The 23,248-nt window shown below is 43.6% G+C and overlaps 1 long non-coding RNA gene across 2 annotated transcripts; it reads right to left on the reverse strand.

Moving 5' to 3' along the window:
• Positions 1–1,419: 1,419 nt before the first annotated feature.
• LOC131916526 (uncharacterized) lies at positions 1,420–23,145 on the reverse strand. Of its 2 annotated transcripts, none has more exons than XR_009380556.1 (3): positions 22,949–23,145; positions 5,268–5,474; positions 1,420–1,731 (listed from the first exon to the last, which is right to left on the reverse strand). It is a non-coding gene; the product is annotated as an uncharacterized LOC131916526 (long non-coding RNA). The 2 variants fall into 2 exon arrangements; XR_009380557.1 differs by lacking the exon at positions 22,949–23,145 and adding an exon at positions 17,392–17,799.
• Between the last annotated feature and the right edge of the window lie 103 nt (positions 23,146–23,248).

Genomic DNA, 23,248 nt, shown 5'->3' on the forward strand with positions numbered 1-23,248 from the left:
GTACGTCAGAATGTGTACTTGCCCCTGATTACATGAAGGCAGGAAGTATGTAGCCTTGTGAGTTTTGCTTTTATAAGCTCCTGACTAATATGATTTGGTTCTACACCTTGGGAATCCCAAATCTCAGGTGTAGACCTGGAGCCAGTATCTGAATAAAGCCTCTTCTTTGTTTAAATTTTGTTTGTATTTTGAGACAGGGTTTCCCTGTGTATCCTTGGCTGTCCTGGAACTCTCTCTGTAGACCAGGCTGGCCTCAGACTGGTACAGATCCGCCTGCCTCTGCCTCCTAAGTGCTGGGATCAAAGGCGTGCGCTGCTGCTGCTGCTGCTGCTGCTGCTGCTGCTGCTGCTACTATCCAGCTTGCTTGTGATTTTCAATATGCATCTTCACCAGAGCTCAGAAATCCTAAATAATTCACTTAATAAGATTCCTGAAGCTGACTTGTTAAGTTGGTTCTCAGCTTCAATATGCCCTTGACAGAAAGTTTTTAGAAGCTAGTTTTCTGAAAGTCAGGGAGAGTTCCTTCTTTACACACTTGATTCACAGCAAGCAGAGCCAGGCACCACCCCATAATTCTAGGTGTCAAAAATCAGGGGGTTGCATCATAGATCCAGAAGAATGGGCACCATGGTGTGTCATTTCCAATTTTAATTAACTACTTCAGGCTTCTCCCTGTGTTTTAAAATAATGGCACTGTTTCCTGATGCCAAATAACTCTGTTCAGCCTTGTCTATGATAGTGAAAAACTTGGAACGAAGGCTTATCCACTATGTCTAAATGGATCTTTCAAGAAGGATGCCAGAATTGTAATCTACAATGTCTGTGAGTGTGACGTTATCTGGAAACAGGATCTTTGCACACATAATGAACTAAGATGAAGTCATGAGGTGGAGTCTAATTCAGTGTGACCGTGAAAGGTTTCCAGAGGCCTTTGTAGTTCATGGACCACACTGAGATACCCATATTCCCATCCATCCTCTGGGAATGACTGTAGTAGTAAGACTTTAGCATGGGGCAAGAAGAGCTGGAGCTTTACAAAAGCCTGGAATCCACAAACTCCTTGTCATGTGACACAGAGACGTTCTTCATTGCCATATCCACCTCTAGTAGAATTTTTCTGTTGCTGCCCCCAAACACATGTATCATGTAGCCTTAGAGTTTCTTTGGAAGGGAAAAAAGGTGTTATTTCTTGTTTCAGACTGAGTATTAAATATTAATGTGTTTTCTCATTTTAAAATTAATTAATGCAAACAGCAAATTCACAATCAAATTAGCTTAATAACTTTTTTTTTCATGATAGCCCAGAGCCTTGCATATGCTAGGTAAACATTTTACTACTGAGTCACATACCCAGCCAAACATGACTCACTTTTTTTTTTAAGGTTTATTTATTTATTATGTACACAATATTCTGTCTGCATATGTTCTTGCAGGCCAGAAGATGGCACCAGATCTCATTATAGATGGTTGTAAGCCACCATGTGGTTGCTGGGAATTGAACTCATGACCTCTGGAAGAGTAGTCAGTGCTCTTAACCGCTGAGCCATCTCTCCAGCCCATGACTCACTTTTTAAAGAATGTCTAGAATGTCTTCTGATGAGTTGAGGGGTACATAAACGGAAGGGCTGGACATAGCCTGCATAGGAGTGCCAGAGTCCTGTTTGCTCTTCTTGCCCTGTCTTCAGACACTAGCTCCCTCTTGGAAGAGAAAGCATGGCTCACGGCTTTGTCCTGTGGGGACAAAATAACTTGATTTGCTCAAGCTCCATCCTCAAATGCCCATTAAAGATTCACTGTACTGGTGGTAATCCATGTGTGCCTCTGAGCTAATCAATGGTCCTGGGTGTGGTGGAGGTGTGTAGCTCTGGTCATCAACCTGACTTTGCTGTGATTGGGTCCCTACATTCTCTGAGTACATATAAATGAAATCCCCATCTGAAGATATCATTCAGAGCTGGGCTAGCTAGGCCCAGGGTGGAGGAGTTTCACAGTGGATGGATAGGGCAGGGGCCTTTCCCAGATGCTCACATCTGCTGTTCCCTCACTAAAGCCCCAGATCATCTCCCTCTGAGTGCCCCCCTCAGGTAGCACTGAAGAGAAGCCCAGGAATCTGTTTCCAAAGGGCCCAGACAGTGCTCATACTATGGTGCTAAGACTCCACTTTCAGAACCTGAGCCTCAAGTAAGGAAGGCTTATCTCCCAACATCTGTCCATCTCCTAGATGAGAGAGAGCATTGCCTCCAAGAATTAGTGGGAAGCATGCACCCTGATGCTTTGCACCTATCCACTCCCATTTTTGAGTATGTGATTAGATGGCTAAAGAAACTCCATTTTGTGCTAGGCATCCATCTTGGTACCTAACAGCCATTTGTCTCTGACTCAAGTTCCTGGAAGATAAGTTCCCAGTAACCCTGACTCCTTGACTCCCACCCAGAAATGTGCAGCCACGACCATCTGCTTGTTATGATGACTAACTGCTGATTGTGGCTTCTGTAACTTGTTTATGCAGACGTTCAAGGACCATTTTGAGGTCACCTTGACCATATAATCTTGGCAGAGCAGAACAAGGTTTTTGCCTTTAAAAGTTCTTCCTTCTCTCATCTCTGCTCAGCACATCTCTGATTTGGGTTAGAGACTGTGGACCGGCTAGCTGCTTTAATAAATTTGGCTAATTATAATCTGAATTGAGTCTGAGGGTCTTTTTCTGGAACTCCATTACAGTGAGAACTGGCTTGGACTCTGGGACACAGCAGAGATCGTGTAGGGACCACTATTGCCCATGGCTGGAGTGAGGTAGAACCTCCACCACACTCCTTCTATCCCTTTACTGCCCCTTCTTCCACCCTCACCTGTTCCTTACCCTTATCTGACCCTTATACCTCCATTGCCACTGAAGTTCACCAAACTGTGAGCTCTCCACTCACAGGCTACTACCATAATCCCAGAACCTGGGCTTGTTGGCCTGTTTGAAAGTTCAGCCTTACTTTTCTTCATTGATACATGTCAAAGACACTAGAAAATGTGTTTCTGGAACACTCTATGTCAGGTTAGTTCCCACACGTGCACGGACCAGACCCTGGTTTGCAAAACCTTGGCCCTTCCCATCAGATCCTTGTCCCACAAGGTTGGGAGCCTCAATGCAACACCTGCTGTATCAGCACACAGTACTACATGTATATAACCAGTCTGAGGGTATCTGGTTTTCCTTGGAATAAACTATGACTTTTCATACACTGACTGCATGATCCTGAAAGGTTTGAGGTCTTGCTTTTTACCAGACTCAGCTTTCCAGTTCCTTTGGGTCTTAACTGCTTACATGCAACGTGTGTCTGACTTACCAATGCTGTTTGCATTCCTACTCCCACATACCTCATGAATCCAGGGTCTCAGATGCTTTTCAAGCCAGCTCTTTCATCTTTCTGGGACCCTTAGTGAGCTGAATGAAGCGTGTATTAGCTTCTATTTATGTAAAACTCCAGGAACAGGATTATACTGTAGTTATGAGCTCCTGGGTAATGGTAAAGAACATGCAGCCAGAAGGGCTCAGCACTGAGAAGTGGGAGCAGCATTGTCTCAGGCTAATCAGAACCCAAACTTTAGAAGTACTGCACAGAACATCCCAAATTTTATAATTAAGCTGCCATTTATTGGACCCCAGACTATCGAATACTTGCAAGAAAAGTTAAAAAGCAGCCCAGCGGTGTTGGCACATGCCTTTAATCCCAGCACTCAGGAGGCAGAGGCAGAGGCAGGCAGATCTCTGTGAGTTCGAGGCCAGCCTGATCTACAGAGTGAGTTCCACGACAGCCTCCAAAGCTATACAGAGAAATCCTGTCTTGAAAAACCAGAAAGAAAGAAAGAAAGAAAGAAAGAAAGAAAGAAAGAAAGAAAGAAAGGAAGGAAGGAAGGAAGGAAGGAAGGAAGGAAGGAAGGAAGGAAGGAAGAGTAGCAGGAATCTTAAAAGTTCTTATTAATAAAATCAAACCTGAACCAGGTATTGGGGTGAACTGGAAGATCAGAGAAACAGAACAAGCCACAGCTACCTCACCTCGCCGGATCCTCAGCTGGTCTTGTTTCCTCAGACTGGAGGCCTCTGAGTCCTCATCCAGAATGGGTCTCAGCTGAACTGCTGCTAGAAGCCTGAAAGCTTAAGCAGCCAAATGCTTCTAGTTTCTGGTCCTCACGCCTTATATATCTTTCTGCTTTCTGCCTCACTCCCTGGGATTAAAGGCTCACTTTCTGGGATTAAAGGCGTGAGTCACCATGCTTGGCTGTATCCTTGAACACATGGATTTCTGCCTCTGGAATGCTAGGATTAAAGGCATGTACTACCACTGCTTATCCTTTATGTTTAATATTGTGGCTGTCCTGTCTCTGACCCCAGATAAATTTATTAGCATGCACAATATTTCGGGGAACACAATACCACAAGAAAGAAAGAAAAGAAAAGTTAAAAAGCAGTGTGTGTGTGTGATCCTGGTAATGGAACCCAGAGTCTCAAACATGCTAGGCAAGGCAAGTACTCTGCCACTGAGCTACAATCCTATCCCAATAATAATTAAAAATCAAAAACAAAAACTTCCTTTTTCATACAATGTTGTAGGAATTCATTCTGCCAATAGCTTTGGGATACAAGCCTTGGGGCATGGCTTCTTGTCTGTATATATGACTGCTTAAGAGGAGAGAGAAAGTGGGTCAAGCTCTCTCTTGGGGTGAGGAGACCAGGTCAGGTGGCAGAAAGCGGCTTGCAGTTGGTCCCTATAGGCCTTGAGGAAAACGAAAGCTGGAACAGCAGCGGATCCGCAGCACGTCTACCTTGCTTTGTATTAGTGAGTCTGCTTCCCCATCACACCCCTTAATAAATATATATATTTATTATTTATATAGAGGTATGTATATACATACCTCTGTGGGCTTATGCCTCAATGCAAATGTCTTTTTTCTCTTTAGACATCCCTCTTTCCTTCTCATAGGAACCATCCTATAGGGGATATCAGAACGCCGCTTGAATCATCTGGCTTGAGTGCTGTCATTATGCATCAGCTATTTTGTTTTATTTGCCATTGAATGTAGCTCTCCAGTCCTGTTGGAGATTATCTGGCAGGGTGGAGGTTAATATCCAAAAGGATTGGGGAGTTGGATGGAGTCATGGATACTGGACTATGTCTTCTCTCGGGGCTCACACACATCTGCTTGTTATTAGCCATAGTACTTCTATAACATCTATAGTTGCCTTTACTTTCAAGATTAGAGACAGCTGTGGATACCTGGGCCTCAGTCTCTCCAGAGATCCGGGAGAAGGTAGAAGACATCTTGAATTTTCCTAGCTGAAGAATAGAAAGGGTCCAACAGGGCCTGAAGACTACTCATCTTATCCTGACCCCGACACTGCTCCAGTGTGCTGATTCTGTCAAGCCTTAGGCTATAACAATAGCTGGTGATAGACTCTTTGAGTGAAAATTTTGCATTATTTTCTGGAAAGACAAGAGAGATTTTTGTCAAATTTTTGTTGTTGTTGTGTAGCAAGCTTTCTTGTCAGACTATCTTTTGTGGAAGCACCAGCTCCCTAAATAATGACACAGAGACTTATTATTAATTATGAAAGTTTGGCCTTTAGCTTAGGCTTTTCTTAACTAGCTCTTATAACTTAAATTAACCAATTTATATTAATTTACATTCTGTTACATGGTGTTACCTCTTTTCCATCTTGCACCTCCTGTTTCCTCTCTGTATCTGGCTGGCAACTACGCTTTTTTCCTTCCCAGAGTTCTTTCTCTGCCCAGGAGTCCTGCCTATACCTCCTTCCTGTCTAGGTATTGGCCATTCAGTTTTTTAGTACACCAATCACAGCAATACATCTTCACACAGTGTACCAATATCCCACAACATTGTTGTTCATGTTGATGTTTCCTGAAATGGATAGATTCCATCAAAATGTGGAGTGTCAGATCCCAGACAAATTCCAACAGATTGAGATGCATAGCCCACAGACCCAGAAAGTGCAGGATTTCTTTCTCTCTTTTTTTTTTTTGAGACAGGGTTTCTCTGTAGTTTTGGTGCCTGTCCTGGATCTCACTTTGTAGACCAGGCTGGCCTCAAACTCACAGAGATCTGTCTGCTTCTGCCTCCTGAGTGCTGGGATTAAAGGCATGCGCCGCCACCACCCAGCAAAGTGCAGGATTTCTACTGGTGATGAAAGGTGCTTATGTAACCATGTCCTGTATAAGCAACTTGTGATGGAGGAGTGAGTCCTGTTCATAAGAGCTAAAAAGGGTCATGTCCTCAGGAGTTTGTCCCCACGTGACTGGAAGAATTTTCCATAGCCACTTCCTGTATTAGTGGCCTTGCTTCTGACATAGTTCCAGAGCTGAGTCCCTAGGGCATGTCTTCTCAGGGACAACCCTAGCCAGTTTTGGCACAGCCATAGTGGGTGTCCCTAAAGCCAGTCTAGGGGAAGGTCGAGACTCCTGCTACCACAAGCTACTGAGAACCCAACCCCAACCCCCATAAAATGCATCACCCTCCCAAAGTCAGATACCAAAGTCAGAATGCCAATGCTTCCCCATCAAGGGGAGGAAACAGCTCCACAGAAGTCAGAGTGGAAAGCAACGATGATCCTATGAAACTGTGGTAAATATACAACTTTTGCAAACTTGAGGGTAAAAGATGAATCAGAAGCCTCTGTCAGAGCCACTCCTGGTATGAAAGGAGTCTGTCTTAAGCAACTCAGGCTGTCAACTAAACAACACAGGCTGGGTGGCCTACACACAGCAAGCTGTCATTTCTCACAGTTCTGCAGGCTAGAAGCCAAGATGAAGGTAGGTTTGGTTTCTGTTGAAGACTGTCCTCTTGTCTTTTAGATGAGGTCCTTCTGCTTTACATGGCCTCTCTTTCCCCTCCCCTCTTCTTCTCTTTCCCCTTTGTCACCTCCTGTTCTTTTTCTTGTTTGGGTTTTTGAGACAGTCTTACAATGTAGTCAAAATTGGCATGGAACTCAACCTTCTAACTTGGTTTGCTAAATGCTGGGATTCTGCCTCTATGCCTAGTTTCTCTTCCTCCTCTTGTAAGGCCACTAATCCCATAGGCTAAATCTCCACTATCATAACCAAATTCAACCCCAATTTTTTTTTTCTCAAAGACCCTCTCTCCAAATACTATTGAATTGGGCTTACAGCTTCAACATGATTTTTTTTTGAGACAGGTTTTCTCTATGTAGTGCTGGCTGGCCTGGAATTCTCCCTAGACCAAACTGGCTTAGAATTCACAGAGATCTGCCTACCTCTTTCTCCTGAGTGCTGGAATTAAAGGCGTGTGCCACCACCGCCTAGCTGCTTCAACATGATTAAGAGACATAGATGTTTAGTCCATAAAGAGGCTGATGGTGGTAAGGAACCCTGAACTCCACTGAGAGCAAGAAGTTATGGAGTAAGACGTTCAACCTACCAGAGACCCTGGGCAGGGAGGTATGTGCCATTGTCCCCTCAGGTAGCCTTTTACAAAGGTACTTCTTTGGCGTTTGGGACTATTAGAGGACATCTATCTCTATCCTAGTCTTATTGACAACAGGGGCAGATAATCCTATCTGGGTGAGAGAGCTGATCTGAGTAGCAGTCCTGGCCTCCATACATTAGAGGCTAGTATCTCCCCTCTCTTCAGTGGTAACCACCAAAAATGTCTACAGAATGGTCAGGTGTTGGGTGAAAGACACTCGCCACGAGCAGCAGCAGCAGTTGAAGACCACTGGTTGAATGCAGTTTGATTTGCATGTGACTATCTCTTATCTTAGAGGTCATTCTAGCCTCATAGCACAGGGCTTGTTCCAAGTGTAGGCCTTTACCCTGGGGAGGAGTAATATTTACTCTTTTTCTTTTATTGTGTGTATACGTATACATGATGGGAAACACTCATACCATGTTGTATGTGTGGAAGTCAGAGGACAATTTTGAATAACAAGTTCTCTCCTTCCACTGTTACATGAAGTCCAGGAATGGAAATCAGGTTGTCAGGCATGTGTAGCAAGCATTTTATCCATTGTGCTCTCTTGCTGGCCTGAGGGTAATGTTTCATGGTGACAGTTTCAGTTTGGGAAAATGGGAAAGTTCTGGATGGTGGTAATAGTTGCTCAAGAATGTGAATTCGCCAGGCATGTGGTGGCTCACACCTTTAATCCCAGCACTTGGGAGGCAGAGGCAGGTGGATCTCTGTGAGTCCATGGCCAGCCTGGTCTACAGAGTGAGTTCCAGGATAGCAAAGGCTATGCAGTGAAACCCTATCTCAAAACAAAACAAAACCAACACCCTCCCCCCAAAAGAAAAAGAATGTGAATGCACTTAAAAATTATTGAAAAGCATACATGAAAATTATAAACTGTCAAAGTTTCTGTTATGTACACTTGGCACAAGTCTAAGATAAAAATAAAACAAAGCTTGGATTCTGGTGGCACCTCCTGTTTGGTTTGTATTGGGTTGGAGAGGTGGTGGTAGTGGCTGTTTGAGGTGGAAAATAAAGGTGGCTAATGGACAGGATGTCCACCTCAGTGTGCTTGTTTCATCCTTTGTACCTCTAAACAGCCCTCAGGGTAGGGGCAGATTACAATTCCCACTGACTGCTGGGCAGTGGTGGCCCACACCTTTAGTCCCAGCACTTGGCAGGCAGAAGTGGGAGGATCTCCAAGTTTGAGACCAGCCTGGTCCACAGAGTGAGTTCCAGGATAACCAGGGCTGACAAAAAATCTTGTCTTGAAAAACCAAACAAAATATTACAAAGACAGTTCCTACTGACACACAGGAGGACACAATGGTTCAGAGAAGCTACATGGATAGGGGTCTGCCAGGGTTCCATCCCTAGAGCTGGTCAGTATAACAAATTATCCTTGCCTCACATGATGGTGCACAACATTAACCCCAGCACTGACAAGTGCAGGCAGAACTTTATTGAGGCCAGCCTGATGTACATAGCAAGTTCACAGCCAGCCAGGGCCATATGGTGAGACACTGCCTAAATAAATAGCCAGGTAACTGTAGCGTTGTCTATGCACATTGAACTTTACCATTTTAACCTTATTTTTTCTGTGCTGGGGATTCTATCCCAAGACTTTGCATATTCTAGGCAAGTGCTTCACCACTGAGCTACATCCTCAGCCCATTTAACCACTGTTTAGTTATGCTAAGCACATCATGCTATTATGCTACCATTACTACTACCGGTTCCCAGAGCTTGTCCATCTCCAAGCTGAAACTTGTGCCCACTAGACCCTAACTGTACTATCTTCCTCCTCCAGCTCTGGTAGTCCCCATTCAACTTTTCACCTTTACAAGTTTGCTCACTCTAGGGACCTGTATCTGGCACATTTTTTTACTCAGCATGATGTCCTCAGGGTTTATGCACATGTCAGAGTTGCCTTCCTTATATAAATATACCATGTTTGTTCATTTATCATGCATACAGCTGCTAGCAATATCTTGTACAAGTTTCTGCATGGATGTGTTTTTGCCACGGAGTGTATAGGAAGGGGTAGAATTCTAGTTCATACAGTAACTGTTTAGCTGTTTGAAGACCTTCAGGACACGGGTTGTATTTCTGAAGAAAATGTGCTCTGTAATTTTCAGAGCAGATAGTGTGTTGATCCATTCCCCTCCTCTGGCCTAGAGTACAATTTCAGGCAGGAGGTCCCTTATTGTAGAAGGTGGAGGGGAAATCCCAGGCCATATGCAAGAAATACCTTTCCATAAAACAAGATTTTATCTTTACCAACTATAAAAGAGCATCCCTTTTGTAACTTTCTCTGGTGCCCAAATAAAAATAGATCGAAGAACTGTAGACATGATTGACCGTATTTATCTCAAACCAAGGGCTCGTATGAATAAACTATTTTCTCTTCCCTTCTGTGGAGAAGTAAATAGAAATTAACAGCTGAGCACAGAGTGGGTGTGTGTTGGCTGATGACTCACTGAAATTCATCACCATATTCCAGTTGCTCTCTTGCTAAAGAAAGAAAGTCTATTTTAGGCAAAACTAACCTGTGGATGTCTCAGAAGTATCAGAGCCCTGCTATGAGATCCATTTTAATGTGAAGAAGTTATCAGAGCTCTGCCCCCTGTTCCCTGCCTGCCCCTGCTGACATTTTTCCTCATAGACCACTAGGCAGCCCACCCAAACCCCTGCCTCACCACGGCACCACAGCTCCATTTGGAAAATTTACCTTTAAGCCTTTCCTACTCAATTTCTGCCCACAGTTCACTCCACTCCACTCCACCCATGCTCCCTCAACTAGATCAGCTCAGGTGGATCCAGAGCCTGCTAAAATTGCCTAGTGCTCTGAAAGCTTCTCTCATGCCCCGGTGTACCTCTGACTGACATCACAACCCCTTGTTCAGGGGCTGCCCCTCTGTGGCCCATCCCAATGTTGCTGACATTTGCTGTGGACACTTTGAGGATGAGTAAAGGACTGGCTGGAGCCCCACCAGAGAACAGTTGTAGAGTGCCTATGGTCTCTACAGCCATCATGATGTCCCCAGATGGCCAGAGTAATGAGGCTGACACCGGATGGGCTCTCTCAACTATAGATTTGCATGGGCAGGGAAGAAGTTGCTTCAAGCGTGTGTGTAAAGTGAGACTTGCAGTACAGGCAGCCCTCTGCCCCCAGACACCACATGTATCCACACAGCATTTGACTGTAGCGTGTATGTAAAGCGTATGCAGTACAGGCAACCCTCTGCCCCAGACACCACATGTATCCACACAGCATTTGGCTGTGCCCCTTGGTGTGTGGGCTTCAGGCCAAGTGTTCTCCAGCAGTTCACTGCAATCTAACTGAAGCAGATACAGTGGACAGTTTTCTCTTGCAAGTACACTTGGGGGACCAGTAAGACATCACACTGGGTCAAGGAGCTTGCTGCCAAGCTGATAACCCTCAGAACCCATGTGGTAGGAGAGAACTGACTCCAGAAAATTGTCCTCTGACTTGCACACACATGCTTACCCACTCACCCACATCCACAATAAATAAATAAATGTAAAAACTTACCTTAAGTACACTTAGTGTAGAGATTATTCACTCATCCTGAGGCCCTTTCAGGAGAGGCAAGAGCATAGTCGTGTGAGGAGTCTGTCAGACCCAGGAAGCCAGCTCTAGTGGGAGGCATGACAGACTAAAATCTGGCTCTGAGCCAGGCTAGTAGCACCAAATGTCCAGATGAGCCTCAGTGGGTCAGAGAATGGGCCACTGCTCCATGGCAGTGCCCTAGGAGGAAGCTAGATGACTTGTGGGCAATGAGAATGGATGTGGAGGGCTGGACAGAGTCCTGCCCTGTAATAACTAGGCTTCGTGGTCAACTTGATTGGATTAAAAAAATCACAATGGAAACACATCTCTGAGTGGGTCTGTAAGGATGTTTCCAGAAAGGTTTAGTTAAAAAGGTAAGATCCTGCCAGGCGGTGGTGGCACACACCTTTAATCCCAGCACTTGGGAGGCAGAGGCAGGCAGATCTCCGTGAGTTCGAGGCCAGCCTGGTCTACAGAGTGAGATCCAGCTCAGGCACCAAAACTACACAGAGAAACCCTGTCTCTAAAAACCAACCAAATAAATAAATAAATAAATAAATAAATAAATAAATAAATAAATAAATAAAATAAAAAGGTAAGATCCACCGTGTATAGGGGCAGTGTATCCCCTAGGTGTCCTGACTAAAAATGGAGAGAGTGAGATGAATGGCGGCGTTCATTCCGTGTTTCCTGATTGTCTGTGCTATGTGACCAGCTACCTCACACCCTTCTTCACAATTTCCTTTCCATGATGGACCATACCTTCAAACTGTGAGCCGAAATGAACCCTCTTTCCTTAATAATAATAATTAATAATAATAATAAAGCATTGCCTTTTGTCAGGTATTTAGTCCTTATTATTTAGTAATACGGAAATTAATCAATACAGTCTCATGTCTATTCTTTGGTCTCCAATACTACTCTTTTGATGGAACCACTGATATAAGTGATGAGATCTTTTCATGCTGTATTGGACCTTGTTAACTTTGTTTTTACCCCTTAACAACTGAATCCCAAGATCAATTGACACTTGCTTGGAACAGATAGGCATGAACAGTCAGAGATCCTACCTACCCTCTATAAAAGGGGCTTTTTCATGACACCAACCCTTGATTGCCTTACAGATTTGGAAGAACATCTGGAAGGAAAGTAAGAACCATAGTTTAAGGGTCTGAATGAAGTCTTCCTATGTGGGTGAGAGACAAATAAACACTCCCCAAAAGCTATAAGATTGAGCGGAAGTTCCAGTGCCAGAGATGGGCTACTTCCTTATTGTTGTTGGCCAGGGAGGCTTTTGAGTCACCTAGAATCATAGTGGCTACTTCCAGTGCCATTGGCTGCACGCTAGAACTAAATGCATTTTTGGTTATAGGACACTGTAGAACACTGCATTCTCTCTCTCTCTCTCTCTCTCTCTCTCTCTCTCTCTCTCTCTCTCTTTCTTTTTTTGGTTACAGGACATGAAGAAATCAAGCTCTACTGAACTGGCAGTATCCTCTCTATTCGTCATCTGCCACAATACTGGAAGGCACTGTGTAGACTACTGGGAAGAATTGTGCTTTTGTTTGTTTGTTTGTTTGTTTTGTTTTTCAGGACAAGGTTTTTCTGTGTAGCCCTGTCCTGGAACTCACTTTGTAGACCAGGCTGGCCTCAAACTCATGGAGATCCACCTGCCTCTGCCTCTTGAGTGCTGGGATTAAAGACATTTACCACCACTGCCTGGCTCCTGCTTAGTTTTGGATCACCATGACAGGCAGGAAGTGTTGACTGGTGCAACAGTAGCACAACTGTTATGCATTCAACCAATTGCTTTCCAAATGAATTTCAAGCCACCTACACTGGTACAAACATGTGTTTGTTATTATAGCCAGGGCAAGAAAACCTGTGGCTGGAGATACATAAGCTCTAACGGGAAAGCCATTACTATTGCTTTGTTAAATGGATGTGATACATTGCCTGTCAAATTGTCTTTTGAACATTTGTGTTTATATCTATAAATTACTGTTTTTGTTAATCTTGGTCATTAAAGTAACTTCTTTTTATTTAGCAAGAGGTGGGTATGGTAGAGACTTATAACCAGCCAAACTATTAAGAAAAATTGACTGTTGCTATGGCATAGTAGCAAAAATAATTAATCATCCATTTCAGACCATATTCTCCAAGGTCCAGGGAACATCACAGAATAAGAAACAGAATTTAAGAGTCATAGGAAGCAGTAGAGTGTTGTGTAGCTATTGTTAATTGAAACTTTCCTTCCTGGAAGGAAAGAAGGTGGATCCTATGATTCACGAAGTTCAAGGGATTTGTAAGACTCAGGAAGCTCATGAAGTTGGTAAAATTCACCAAGGTTATCTAAGTGGTTAGCAATTCCTAGGGGTAGAAGAGACTTTTCAGCAGTGCTGTCTGCCTGCTGTGCAGGGAACTTCAGTGATGTCGTTTCATAGCCGCTGTCTATGTTGGTGTGGGCTTTTCAGAGAGGCAACTGTCTGTGAGCCTCCCATGCACCCATTAGCTTCATGTTGCTAGTAATAGCAACAAACTCTTTGGTTCACTAAGCAAGACTTGTGAGGAACCACTGATTTGGTCTTAAGTTAATGCCTAATCTTGAGTGAACAGACATTTGTTTTCATCTCCTGGGAAAAGTTATGCAGCTCAGGATTTGAGAATGTTCTGGGGCCCCACTTTGGGTCTACCAAACCTATCAAAGGTTTGAGGCTGGCCGTTCACAGGGAATTTTTTTTTAATTCCAGAGAAAAGAAAACCAAAACAACAGTAGAAATGTCCTTTTGTTTTGTTTTGTTTTGAGACAGGGTCTCTCTGTGTAGCCTTGGCTGTCCTGGAACTCATTTTGTATACCAGGCTGGCCTCAAACTCACTTAGATCTGCCTGCCTCTGTCTCCTGAGTGCTGGGATTAAAGGAATAAAAATGTCTTTAATCAAGCCAGCCAATGGTGGCGAGCACCTTTAATCCTAGTACTCTGGAGGCAGAGACATGCAGATCTCTATGAGTTCGAGGCCAGCCTGGTCTACAGAGTGAGATCCAAGACAGGTACCAAAACTACACAGAGAAACCCTGTCTTGAAAAAAGAAAAAAAAAGAAAAAGAAAAAAATGTCTTTAATCAAGCCAGGCGATGGTAGCACATGCCTTTAATCCTAGCACTCTGGAGGCAGAGACATGTGGATCCCTGAGTTCAAGGCCAGCCTGGTCTACAGAGCAAGTTCCAAGACAGCCAGGGCTACACAGAGAAACCCTGAGTGGGAAAAATGAAACAAAAGTCTTTAATCAAGCAACTTTATTTTCTCAAGAATAAACTAATAAATGATTTATCTAACAAATTATGCATATTCTTGCTATACATAATCAACTTGGGCTTTGTAGATAACATCAATGAAAAGCACATGATAGAATTTACATATTTAAACTCGTAAAATGGCTCAGTGGGCAGAGTTGCTTGCTGCCATAGCTAAGGATTTGACTTTGATCCCTGGGACCCACATAGTGAGAAGGAGAAAACTAACTCCTACTAGCTGTCCTCTGAGGTCCACATATAAACCATGGCACAAGTGTGTACATGCATACATATAAACGATGTAAATACAAAGTTTTAAAGGAACTGCAGCTATGATTCAGTGGTTAAAAGCATGTATTACTCTTGAGGACCTGACTGAAATTCCCATTGGACAGCTCACAACTGCCTGTAACTCCAGCTCCAGGGACTTCTGATATCTCTGACTGCCATAGGCACACCTACATAGACAAATACACACAACCAAAAATAAAAATGTTATTAAAATTTTTTCTTTAAAAAATTTAAAAAAATTACAGGGGGATATATTCAAAATACATTGCATGAAAAGTTTTTTCAATAAAAAAGAGTTTATATTTTTGACTCAGGAAGATTTATGGAATAAAAGGGCCTTCCCAAACATTTACAATGTTGTAGCTAGAGTTTTCCTGCCTGGCCCACAGTCAGGACAAACCTCTCTCACCCGCCAGTCCCACAGCCGCTCAGACCCAACCAAGTAAACACAGAGACTTATATTGCTTACAAACTGTATGGCCGTGGCAGGCTTCTTGCTAACTGTTCTTACAGCTTAAATTAATCCATTTCTATAAATCTATACCTTGCCATGTGGCTCGTGGCTTACCAGCATCTTCACATGCTGTTTGTCATCGTGGCGGCTGGCAGTGTCTCTGAGTCAGCCTTCCACTTCCCAGCTTTATTCTCCTCCTTGTCCCGCCTATACTTCCTGCCTGGCCACTGGCCAATCAGTGTTTTATTTATTGACCAAACAGACCATCCCACAGCACAATGTTGTTTGCATAGTCACCAAATTTTAAGTGGGGAAAAATAAACTAAAGAGTTAAACTAATGTCATAAAAATAACTTCAAATTTGTGACAGGTATGGGTGGCACATGCCTTTAATCCCAGCACCCAGAAGGCAAAGGAGGCAGGTCTCTGTGAATTTGAGGCTAGCCTGGTCTACATAGTGAGTTCCAGAGTAGCCAGGGCTACATAGTAGATGCTGTCTCAAAGGAAAAAAAAATGACAAAAACAAAACAAACAAAGAACAAAAACAACAAAACCACTTCAAATGAAAACAGAAAAAATCCTCCTCCCTCTCTTCCACTGGACTCCAGGTGCTCCGTCCCATGCCTAGCTGTGGAACTCTGTATCTGCTTCTATCAGTCACTGGATGAGTGTCTATGGTGACAAATAGAGTTTTCACCGATCTGATTACAGGGGAAGGCCCAGTTCAGGCACTCTCTCCACTATTGCTAGGAGTTTTAGCTGGGGTCATCCTTGTGGATTTCTGGGAATCCAAGAGAACAAACGCAGGGGTCAAGATCATGATGGGGAAACCCACAGAAACAGCTGACCAGAGCTAGGGAGAGCTCATGGACTCTGGATTGATGGATGGGGAACCTGCAGGGGACCAAACCAGGCCCTCTGAATGTGGGTGACAGTTGTGTGGCTTGGTGTGCTTGTGGGGCTCCTGGCAGTGGGACTTGGATTTATCCCTGGTGCATGAACTGGCTTTTTGAAACCTACTCCCTATGGCAGAATACCTTGCTCAGCCTTGATACAGTGGGGAGGGGCTTGGGCCTCTTGATGTGCCAGACCTGTTGACTCCCCATGGGAGGACTTACCCTCCCTAAGAAATAGGTGAGGGGTAGGGGGGAGGTGGGTGGAGAGTGGGAGGAGAGGAGGGAGGGGGAACTATGGTTGATATGTAAAATGAAAAAAATGAATAAATTAATATATAAAAAACAGACAACAGAAAAAATCATTTATAAGTCATTTTAGTGTCCAGAAAATTGGCGATGGATTAAATTGTCTAGGTAAAATTCACTCTTCAAAATACTTTTCAACAAAAGCCTAACTAATAGTAGAATAATTATAATGGAAACTTGTACATATATATATATATATATGGCACAAAGTTAAATGTACAAATGGTTGAGGGCACCGAAGAAAACAGGGAAATCAATGAGCCTTGACCTGAGTGTAGGAAGGAGGCTGAGATGGTGGGTGCTGAAGCGCCAATCTCCTTTTAGACCTTCAGAATATATTTTAATTCTCTTCGCAGAGAGGTTTTTTTTTTTTTTTTGAGACAGGCTTTCTCTGTGTATAGCCCTGGCTGTCCTGGAACTCACTCTGTAGACCAGGCTGGCCTCAGACTCTTAGAGATCTGCCTGCCTCTGCCTCCTGAGACTGCCACTAATCACCTGGCTGGTCTTTTGCTTTAAAAAAAAATGATGAAATACAATATACACATGGGAAAGAGCATGATCATATTGATATGTACCATTTAATAGAAAGCTATAAAGTGAGAACCTCAGTTATAAATCACTGTTCTAGGCCAATAAATATGAAGCCAGGGCTGGCTAAATGGTTCAGTGGGTAAAGACACCTGCCACTGAGCCTCATGACCTGGGATCCATGGGTCAGAAGGGAGTACTAATTCCTTCAGGCTTTCCTTTAATGTGGTAGGAAACATTACTAAAAGTAAAAGCAGTTAACTTCATGATGGCAAATAGCTCTCAGCTTAAAAATGTTTTTATTTCATTTCATTCTTGGAAACATATTTTCCCTGGGAAAGTTATTTTCTTTTGACTATAGTCAATCATTCCACTGTCTTTTGGCTCCCAGGGAAAACAGATGTTAATCCTTTTTGACATCTTTGCTATTCATATTACAGAATTCTTTTGCTTTTGGTATTTTATTACTTCACTGCTATTTGTCTAAGAATGGACATCTTTTCGTTTATTTACTTTACAATGTTTCTATGGGGCTAGAGAGAGGGCTCAGCAGTTACTCTAATTCATTTCTCAGTACTCACTTCTGAAGGCGTATGAAGGTTTGTAATTCTATCTCCAGAAGCGTCCAGCACCTCTGGCTTCTACAGGCACAGGCACTCTTGTGCACATACCCCCACACAGATACACACAGACACACACAGAGTGGAGAGAGAGGGAAAGAGAGAGAATAAATCTTAAAAGAGTAAAAGATCAGCAGCAGATACTGGCATATGTCTTCCATTTTAGCATCTAGGAGGCTGAGACAAGGAGGATCAAGAATTGGAGGCCAGCCTTGCTTTAGAGACTCAGTGTCAAAACAACAGTAATGTTTCTGGGATCTTACGCTAGAAGGATGGTGTATTTTATCAGTTCTAGAACATGTCAGATTTTTATTTTTTGAGAGCTTAAACTAAGAGAGATTTTATTGTCAAAACAAAATAAATGCATTAACACAGATCCAAACACCACTGCAACATTCATTGAGTGTTGTTTGTTTGTTTTTAGGAGACAGAGTTTCTCTATGTAAGTCCTGGCTATCCCGAAACTCGCATTGTAGGCCAGGATGGCCTTAAATTCAGAGATCCGTCTGCCTCTGCCTCCCAGGTGCTGGGGTTAAAGGTGTGTGCCACTCACTGCCTGGCTCTGCTGTGGGGTGTTCTGTATGGCAAATGTGTTGCTCTGATTGGTTAGTAAATAAAACACTGATTGGCCAGTAGTCAGGCAGGAGGAAGTATAGGCGGGACAAGGAGGAGAATAAAGCTGGGAAGTGGAAGGCTGACTCAGAGACACTGCCAGCCGCCACGATGACAAACAGCATGTGAAGATGCTGGTAAGCCACGAGCCACATGGCAAGGTATAGATTTATAGAAATGGATTAATTTAAGCTGTAAGAACAGTTAGCAAGAAGCCTGCCACGGCCATACAGTTTGTAAGCAATATAAGTCTCTGTGTTTACTTGGTTGGGTCTGAGCGGCTGTGGGACTGGCGGGTGAGAGAGGTTTGTCCTGACTGTGGGCCAGGCAGGAAAACTCTAGCTACATGGCTCATTGGGTTTTATAAAAGAAAAAACTGCACTCAGGTGTCAACTAAAAGTATAACCATTTTAGAAAAGCCCACTGCTTATGGTGACCTGGCTACATGGACATTTAAGAAGCCATTGTGTGTTTGCAGCTGTGTGGAAATGCAATGTGAAGTAATAGAAGGTGGAGTGGCCTCAGTTGTCCCTTCAGACTCCTTGCCCCACTCTATGTGCTCTTGGTCTCCCTCCTGAGTCAATCAGCAGGTAAATGCACAAGGAATTTAATATTAGAGAACACTTCCAAAGGTCAAAAATAGATTCAAGGTCATGGCTAAAGTTGCCCCAGAGGTCTGGGGATGTGGTGGTGGGTGTTCTCAAAAGCTGGATTTCACACAATAGCAGACACTAATGTACTCACATGTGCTTACAGTAGTAGAAAAAGAAACCCTGATCAATAGAGGTGGGTTCATACTGATGCACAGGATCTCTCACTCACTGACCTCGACATCTCCATCAACTCCATTAATTATTTCCTGCAGGTCCTCATTGGTAAGTTCTCGCCTACCTCCTTGACCACACACTTCAGATTTTTAAATGATATTTTCCCAGTTCCATCATCACTGAAGAATTTGAGAGCTTTCAAGATTTCTTCTTTTGTGTCTTCCTGGGACATTTTTTGAGCCATCACTGTCAAAAAGTCACCGGAGTTCATTTTTTCTGTCCCTTCCTTATCAATTTCACTGGTTGTTTTCTTGATTTCTTCTTTCTTGGATTTAAAGCCTTGATGTCAATAGTTCCAGTTCCATCAGAATCAAAGAGACCAAAAGCTTCTCGATTTTCCCTTTTTGTTCTTTAGTAAGTTCAGGCTTAGGACTCATTATTTTTCTCTGGCCACTGGATGTCATGTTACATTTAAGGCCGTCTCCGAATAGACTCATCTGACCTGTTATTAAGGCAACGGTGTACATGTGGCCTTGGGGCTGTTCCCACGGCTCCACATGCCTGACCTGCTTCCCATTCCATGTCAGTCATTTTCACTTAGTGTCTTCCTTCCCTTTTCTGGAAGCCCACTTAAATTTTTACTAAAACTTGTTGCTCTGTTCTTCATGTCTCTCTTTTTTTTTTTTTTTTCAAGACAGGGTTTCTCTGTGTAGTTTTGGTGCCCTGTCCTGGATTTTGCTCTGTAGACCATTCTGGCTTTGTTCTTCATGTCCCTTAACCTCTCCCACAATTTCCTTTTTAGTTTCTGTATGCCACAGTATCAGTAATTTTTCTGGCCCCTTATTTAGGGATTCTCTCCTCATTCTGTGTTTAATTTACATATAAGTCTAATAAGATTTCACTCTGAGCTAGGCAGTGGTGGCATATACCTTTAATCCCAGCACTCAGGAGGCAGATGCAGGCAGATCTCTCAGTTTGAGGCCAGCCTGGTCTACAGAATGAATTCCAGGATAGCTACGCAGAGAAACCTTGTATTGAAAAACAACAACAAACAACAACAAAAACCCCAAAAGACCAAAAATCAAAACAAACAGATTTCACTCTGGAGTGGGGCATGGTAGCACATGCCTCTAATGCCAGCACTCAGAAGCAGAGGCAGGTGGATCTCTGTGAGTTTGAGACCAGCTTAGTCTACACAGAGAGTTCCAGGCCACCCAATGTTAAACAGTCTGCCCCCACCTCAATATTTTATTATGCAAATATTGTTTTTAACTTAAACAAATTTCTTTTTCATCATTTGTTCCAAGTCCTTGGCACTTTCTTCTTCCCTAAAAATATTTTCTAGTCTGGCTTTAAAAATATTTATTGTAGCCGGGCGGTGGTGGCGCACGCCTTTAATCCCAGCACTTGGGAGGCAGAGACAGGCGGATCTCTGTGAGTTCGAGGCCAGCCTGGGCTATGAAGTGAGTTCCAGGAAAAGGCGCAAAGCTACACAGAGAAACCCTGTCTCGAAAATAAAAAAAAAAAATTATTGTATGTGTATGAGTGTTTTCTTTAATGAATGTATATGAACCATATGCATAGAGGCCAGAAGAGGGATAGATCCCTTGGAATTCGGGTTACAGGCAGTTATGTGTTGTCATATGGGTACTGGGAACTGACCCTGAGTTCTCTGAAAGGACAGCAAGTGCTCTTAACAATTGAGCAATCTCTTAAGCCCCTGATTTTTCCTTTTTTAACATTAAAGGCCTAACTGTCCCATTATGTACATCTGATAATGCCAGCACCTGTCTTTATCCATCACCTGCTGTTGCTTCTAGTACACTCAAGACATACTCAATCTTTGCTTCGTTGGTGTGTTAGTTGACTTGGGATGCCAAACTACTGCCAGGTTTAAACAACAGAAAGTTTATATTCATAATTCTTGAGGCTGGATGTTTGAGTGACAGTAGGGTTGGTAAGGACTGTGCTGTTTCTGGTCTGAAGAAAACTGACTTCCTGATGTTTTGCCATGGCTTGTCCCTGATGTATGCACAGACACAGTGAGAGTAAGCTTTTGTTTCTATTTATGGAGTCACTCAGCAGTCCTCTTGGATTATGGCCCCACTCCATGTGTTCATTTTAACTTTAATTACATCCTTAAAGCACCATCCCTGTATCTCTGCCTCTAAGCTGCCTTGCCATAGGCCAAAGCTGCTTTATTTATTAGCCAATGGGAACAACACATATTATTCATAGTGTACAGAAAGACATCCCATAGCAGGAATGGACCCTGGGCCTGGAATACAGGGATCGTTCTGAGTTTATCACTTTGTGCCAGAAAATCTCTTTGGAAAGCCCAGGGTTAGCTCCTTTATTCTGCTTATACATGTTTGTTCCATGACACTTGCATAAATCCAACATCTGTCTTCTACAAACTAGGGAAAGAACAAGTTTACCAAAGCAGGACAAGAATGGTGTATATAGCCAGTTGCCCTAGGTTTGCTGCTGCGGTGGGACCTGCTGGCTAACAGGGACAAACACATGCTCCTGAAGTTGAAGTCTCTCCCTTTTCTGTGTAGGTGAAACATTGCTTCATCTAGTGCTCAACCATGATGTCTTGCCCCTCACGACTCTGATATCAGGAAAAAAGGGCAGAAGTGTTTAGTGTCCTCCTCTGGGACTGGCAACCAGCATATAATATTCTGCTTAATAATAACAAACACTCCAATTTGGGCATGTTGGCACTCTTCTGTAATCCCAGCACTTGGGAGGTAGGGACAGGAGGATTCTTGAGCTGGCCTTCAGCTCACTGCAATCCCCCAGCTTCAGATCCTAAATATTGAGATTAAAGGAGTGTACCACCATGCCCAGTCACCCTATCACTTTTGACTCTGTTATCCTTGAATTATGTAAAGGATTTCCATGATGGCAAAGGAAAGGTGTATTGCTCAGGAGAGATCTAATGTTTCATTCTCTCAATGCCTACATTCCTCATTTGCTTAAAACTTGTGTTTTAATAGAATAATCTAAGTAATATGAATTTGGGTTGCAAATCTAATCAAGATCAGACAGGAATGACTTCTACCAATACCACCACCACTTTGTTCAAGGGTAAGACCTCATAGTCACCAGGTCCAGATTTGCTTGCACTGTACCTTCTTGTTACTCGTGTAGCTTTTTGGAGTCCTACATTTATGGGGAAGTTGTTCTTCCTCTACATGGTCACCTGCTGTGGATATCTTTCTGTATGCTGTGAATGTGTGTTACTCTGATTTGGTTAATAAATAAAATGCTGATTGGCCAGTAGCCAGGCAGGAAGTACAGGCAGGACAAGAAGAGAGGAGAATTCTGGGAAGAGGAAGGCTGAGTCAGGAGTCACCAGCCAGACACAGAGGAAGCAAGATGTGAAGGCAGAACTGAGAAAAGGTACCAAGCCACGTGGCTAAGAGAGGAGAATTCTGGGAAGAGGAAGGCTGAGTCAGGAGTCACCAGCCAGACACAGAGGAAGCAAGATGTGAAGGCAGAACTGAGAAAAGGTACCAAGCCACGTGGCTAAACATAAATAAGAATTATGGGTTAGTTTAAATGTAAGAGCTAGTCAGTGGTAGGCCTGAGCTAATGGCTGAGCAGTTTTAATTAATATAAGCCTCTGTTTACTTGGGTCCAAGCAGCTGCAGGACTAGTGGGTGAGAGAGATTTGTCCTGACCATGGGCCAGGTGGGACACAGAAAAACTTCAGCTACAGTCACCTTGAACCCATCAACTTCAATACTGTTACTTATCTTTACTAAAAACAAAATACAACAAAACCTACCTTTAAATTTTTTGGTTTTTTTGTTTTTGTTTTTGTTTTGTTTTGTTTTTTGAGATAGGGTTTCTCTGTGTAGTTTTGGTGCCTGTCCTGGATCTCACTCTGTAGACCAGGCTGGCCTGGAACTCATGGAGATCCATCTGCTCACAGGTTATGCATCCCTTCCTTTGAAGGAACAACCCTGTGTGTTTAACATTCCTGGTTCCCCTTGTGCTTATCTGTGAGCACAAGGGCCTCCGTGTCTCCCATAGGAGGGCAGGCCTGTCGACCAGGGAAATGACATGGGCAGCACAGTCTGAGAAGGTATTGCATCACCCTCTGCAGAACCCTAGTGGCTCAGCCTCACCTCACAAACGGTTTCACGGACAGTTCTGCTGGGTTGGGTAGAGCCCGGAGGCGGGAGCAACCTCCCTCTGTCTTTACAGCTGACTGGGAACTGTTCTGAAGCAGTTTGAATTAAGATGTTAGTACGCCAGGATCCTTACCCATTTCCCCAGCTCCTGACGCCTAAGCAGCGGGAGTGAACCTGGGGTGTGGCCCTGCCTCTCACCCAGTCCTAACCAGTCAGGTGCCGTCCCTCCAAAATTTCCCCGCCCCCTCTCCAGTGACGCAGTCTTGGCGCGGACCCGCCCCCTGCTTATTTCCC

Source organism: Peromyscus eremicus, chromosome 8a (genome assembly GCF_949786415.1).
Source record: "Peromyscus eremicus chromosome 8a, PerEre_H2_v1, whole genome shotgun sequence".
NCBI lineage: Eukaryota > Metazoa > Chordata > Mammalia > Rodentia > Cricetidae > Peromyscus > Peromyscus eremicus.